This window comes from Podarcis gaigeae (assembly GCF_964106915.1).
Source record: "Podarcis gaigeae genome assembly, chromosome: 3".
In the NCBI taxonomy this organism is placed as follows: domain Eukaryota; kingdom Metazoa; phylum Chordata; class Lepidosauria; order Squamata; family Lacertidae; genus Podarcis; species Podarcis gaigeae.
Window position 1 is genome coordinate 109,900,234 of NC_139680.1, and position 5,681 is coordinate 109,905,914.

Genomic DNA, 5,681 nt, shown 5'->3' on the forward strand with positions numbered 1-5,681 from the left:
GCTATGCTTGGATACATAGCCCTGGGCTTCTCATACAAAAATGTAATAAATAACCTGGTAACCTGGTGAATGCTAATTATAGCTGCTTTAAGTCCCAGGCTGTATATTTTCAATAAATAATTATTATTATTATTATTATTATTATTATTATTATTATTATTATATTTATTTATTTATATCCCACCCATCTGGCTGGGCTTCCCCAGCCACTCTGGGCGGCTTCCAACAAAATATCAAAATACAATAATCCATCAAACATTAAAAGCTTCCCTAAACAGGGCTGCCTTCAGGTGCCTTCTAAAAGTTGTTCTCTTTGACATCTGGTGGGAGGGCATTCCACAGGGTGGGTGCCACTACCGAGAAGGCCCTCTGCCTGGTTCCCTGTAACTTGGCTTCCCACAGTGAGGGAACCACCAGAAGGCCCTTGGCACTGGACCATTTTCCTTTTTTTCCCCTTTTTTTCAAAATTTTTTATTGATTTTCCAGATTTTTCACACAGAAAAAAGAAAAAAAATGACAAAACACGCAACAAAGACAAGAAACTAAGAAAATTATTTCTTCAAATACCTAAATCTCTTAACATTGGTAACTGACTTCCTCAAATCCCCCCTATCTGAATTTCATTATATCACCTGTATAACAGTTCTCTAATTTCATATTTCTAATAATATTAACTCCTTTCATTAACCTCTTCTCCTTTATTATTATTCTAATCATTAATATCTACTACCACATATTCTTATTCGACCCCTAAGCCTATTTGTTACTTCCAAGAATTTATCTTATATTACAATATTACAATATTTAGCTAAATATTCTTTAAATTTCTTCCAATCCTCTTGTGTCTCCTCTTCTTTCTGGTCGCGGATTCTTCCAGTCAGGTCAGCAAGCTCCAAAAAATCCAACCTCTTCATCTGCCAATCTTCTATTGTTGGTATTTCTTGCGGTTTCCAGTTTTGGGCTAATAAAAGTCTTGCTGCTGTACTAAAACAATTTAATATCTTTTTGGAGCAATTCCAGTCCTATTATTCCAAGTAGAAAGGCTTCTGGTTTCTTAATAAATGTATTTTTCAACATTTTTTTCAACTCATTATAAATCTTTTCCCAGAAGTCTTTCACCTTAGGGCATGTCCACCACATATGATAAAAAGTACCCTCTTTTTCTTTACATTTCCAACATAGTTCATCATTTGTATGATAGATCTTTGCTAATTTCACCGGGGTTAAGTACCATCTATACATCATTTTCATATTTTCTTTTAATACAGTGCATGCAGTGAACTTAACCCCTTTCTTCCACAACCTTTCCCAATCTTCCAACATTATATTGGGTCCATCATCTCTTGCCCAATCAATCATCACCGATTTAACTTGTTCATCCTTTGTATGCCATTCCAACAATAAATTATACATTTTAGAGAGATTTTTAACATTGGTGTCTAACAATTCCGTTTCCAATTTGGATTTTTCTTTCTCAAAACCAATTTTCTTATCAAGCTTATACAATTCATTAATCTGGTAATATTGTAACCATCCATCCAATCTATCTTTAATTTGATCAAAGGCGCTGGACCATTTTCAAGCATTCCTTGATCAACGAATGAGTTCCTGATAAGAGCCTGCAATGACAAGAGTTTTCCTTCTCGTTGCCATGCCCACAAACATCAATCTCTTCCTGACCAATAACAGCAGAGGTAACTTTTTTTAAAAAATCGAACTCACTGATGCCTAAGAGAAAATGTAAATCTGAGGGACTCTGGATGAAAGTTTGCAAGAGTACAAAATGATCAATGGCGCCGAGAAACACTCACCCTTAAGTAGAAACATATATTTTTATATCCAGCTGACTTTCACTTGCTATCATATTACTGAAATGAAAATGTGTTTTCATTCAAGCCAGCCGCTCATAATCACCCGCCATTTTTCAGCAATCTTCAGAGAGGAACAATCTGTTTCAAGGAGCGAAATGAGGAACCTCTGAATAACTAGCTGATTGGAGAGGCAGAAATGTTTGTAATATATATGGAGGGCTTTTTTGAGGGGGGGTGCTTTAGCAAAAGAGAGCGCGTTTTGAGAAAACATCAGTTGATCTAAGTTCTTTCACAAACTTTACAGTTGTCCTGAGATCTGGAGCTCTGAGCAAAGTAGAGTTACTGGCCAAGGAAGTTATGGGTCACATACGAAGCCCTATAAAGGCATGATATATGGTAGTCCCTCCATTTAAATCAGTCTACCAGATCACTTAAACTTCGTCCTCAACCCTCTCCTTAAAGCATACATCCCCAGCTTCAATCCACAAATATCCACACAGCTTCGGTCAGCCAGCTTCCAAAGGTGAACTTCAACAAGCTTACCTTCACAAACATCAGCCTGTTTCAGCCTTGCAGCACCTACCAGTTTCCAAATGCTAACTCCATCGCCTTTTACCCAGCAGCTCCTGCCAACTTGCTCCAGCTTCTGACCGTGGATATTGGTTGCCTTCAAGCTGCAACCCCACTCAACTAGAGAACTTGCCTTCTCATCTCTCCACAGCATCCTGCTACTAAATGATCACCTCCTTCCATCTGCCAGTCCACCTACCTGTGGCAGGAAAACACCCAGCGCTGAATGTCCCTGTGTTCTGATAGAGAAGAAAAATGCTTTGCCCTTGGTTTTCCTCCTTCATACCCACTCAGCTGACATGTGCTTTTGTGACATCACAAGTGTTCACAGCCAATGGCAACAGCTGGGGAGGCATCATTAAAACCTCCTCAGACCTCACAATGGTGGGCGCAGTTCAGCAGGGCTTTGTTCATTTGCCTGTTTGCAGCCTACCTCTTCCCTGTACTGACAACCAGGGAAGGGCACACCGTGAACCTGGGAATGGGGACATTTTTCACTGAAGCTAAAGAAAAGCAAAAAGAAATCTCTGAGCTTCTTCTTGGGTTGATGGTTAACTTTTGTTCTCTGGTAGCTCTGACAAGGTGTTTAACTATAGATCACATGGGAGGCTACTGAACTGCAAACCTGCCATCTTGGAAGGGTGGTAGCTGGAATCTTTTTTCCCCCGGACTCTGTGGGATTAAGGATGTAAAGCTCTTCATGAGCACCCAGCCTCAGGCTGTAATGGGGGCTGGAATATGGGAGAGACAGAGTTTTGATCTCAATCCTGTTTAAAGTTATTTCTAAAAAGATGCTGAGCCTATGCTTGGATAAGCATGTGTTTTAGGGAATTATATGGATGTATCTTTGACGTTTTTGTTCTGTTTTGGAGAAAGCTCTTCAAGTAAAGTTTTGAATAATAGCTAATGGGTGTGGACAATGTTTCATTGCAAAAGGAGCCAGTTTTTATGCATCCAGTCACTTCACGCTGTGCAATATTAATATCTAATACAGTGGTACCTCGGGTTACATACACTTCAGGTTACATACGCTTTAGGTTACAGACTCCGCTAACCCAGAAATAGAGCTTCAGGATAGGAACAGAAATCGGGCTCCAGTGGCACAGTGGCAGCAGGAGGCCCCATTAGCTAAAGTGGTGCTTCAGGTTAAGAACAGTTTCAGGTTAAGAACGGACCTCCGGAACGAATTAAGTACTTAACCTGAGGTACCACTGTATCTACACCCCACGCCATCTCTCCATCCATTTAAGCAAGGAGCATTATCACAGATCAGGCAAAACCACTCAAAGAGAGGTAACAGCACAGCTGGTGAGGTGCTTAGTTTGGGGAGAGTCCCAGAGAGCTGGACAGAGTGGCCCTCAGCCTCGGGGCAAGATGGTTCCTCAGAAGCTCCTCTAGGAATACAGAAATCTGTCTTACATTGCATCAATCCCTTGGTCCACCTGGCTCAGGAGCATTTACATTGACTAGCAGCTGCTATTCAGGGATTCAGGTGGAGAGTATTTCAAGCCTAGATATGTCAGAGCTTAAACCTGGGACATTCTGCATGCAAAAGAGATTCTCTGCCACTGAACTATGGCCCTTCCCCACAACTGAATTACATGTGCCCCCTAATGTGTATCAATGCAAGCCCCTGGGATTGGGTGTATGAAAAAAGGCAGACAGGTGTGGGGCTCGTTGAAGGTAGGATGAGCTTGGTGGGCCAGTGCCCCATTCATCCTGATGGAACAGCCTCTGCTGGAGATAAGCCAAAGGAGGCAGAAGCTGGATGTGGTTGGATTGCTGGGAGTACATTACAACACAGTTCCATTGACATCACAGCCAAATTGTACAAATCCGGAGACCTTATTCACGCCAACACATCCAGAAAAGCAGTTCACGCTAGTCACCCAGAGAAGCAGCTAGAATTTCAGGCACTTATCCAAACAGAAGAGAATCCCCCGACCTTTCAAGGCTGACCCATCACCAGCCATGATAAATGGCTGCACTGTGTTATAGACACAATGCACCAGCTTTGTGCTTTTCACTGCCTTGGTCAAAGTGGATAACTTATGGTCTCAATTTTCAGCGTCTCGGGCAATAAAACATTCACTAAACTCTTCCCGGCCTCTGATGTTTTGCAGGCACTGAAGACAGCCCTGGTCATGAGTAATGGTGTGTCTCGCCGTCTGGGGCAAGGAGGCTTTGGTTAGTTCAGGACTAAGGTTGTTTGCCTTCCTTGAGGTTCCACATGGGTCAGGCCTGAAGCGTGTCTCAAGTCCCCTCTTCAGAACATCAGAGTGGTTTATGTCTTCCCTGGATTTGAACAGGGCCCATTTCCAAAAGTCTTGACAGTTGACAATCAGGGAATGATGGTGATGAATGTCAAGTTTCCTAGGCGGAATCTGCTGGTGAGCAAGCTTTCCAAATATAAAGTAGATTCCAATCTAAAGCAAGGGCTGCCAACCTCTGCACATTTCAATTCTGAAGCAAATGACATGGGTGCAAGCCCCTCTGCTCACCTCTCCCCTGGTTGGCCACCAGGACACTGAACGAGATGGACCACTTGCCTGATCCCCCAGGGCTCTTCTTATGTCACGTCAAGCATTTTGTAAGAAGTGAGAAATAAATTCATCACTGAAGCAAGGGCACCAGCAAGTTCCTGGCCTTCAGCTTGCCCACTTGCTGCCCAAGATCCTTGCTTTCCCTGGGGCATGAGCACCCAACAGATTGGTTCCCAGAGCTATTGGAACATTTGTCCCAGTACATTTCTGAGCACAATTCAAAGTGTTGATGCTGACCGTTAAAGTCCTAAACGGCCTCGGCCCAGTATACCTGAAGGAGCATCTCCACCCCCATCCTTCAGCCTGAGGTCCAGCTCAAAGTGCCTTCTGGCAGTTCCCGCACTGCAAGAAGTGAGGTTACAGAGAACCAGGCAAAGGGCATTCTTCGCAGTGGCACCCACCCTGTGGAACGCCCTCCCTTCAGATGTCAAGGAAAGAAACAACTATCTGACTTTTAGAAGACATCTGAAGGCAGCCCTGTTTAGGGAAGTTTTTAATGTCTGGTGTTTTATCGTGTTTTTAATATTCTGTTGGGAGCCGCCCAGAGTGGCTGGAGAGGCCCAGCCAGATGTGCGGAGTATGAATGGTAAATTATTTTTATTATTGTTATTGTCCTAGATTTCATGGCTATTTTGTTCCAGTTCAGTTTGAAACCTGTGGGGAGGTATATTTCCTTTCTGTCTCACGTACACACACACACACCTTTCTACACCTAATTATTTGTAGGCCGCACGGGCCTCGACAGCAGCCCCATCTG

General features: G+C 43.0%; 1 long non-coding RNA gene across 1 annotated transcript; it reads left to right on the forward strand.

The window, feature by feature from the left end:
- Positions 1-1,617: 1,617 nt before the first annotated feature.
- Positions 1,618-5,011, forward strand: LOC310841235. Its single transcript, XR_014562427.1, has 2 exons — positions 1,618-2,924; positions 4,505-5,011. It is a non-coding gene; the product is annotated as an uncharacterized lncRNA (long non-coding RNA).
- The last annotated feature ends 670 nt before the right edge of the window (positions 5,012-5,681 follow it).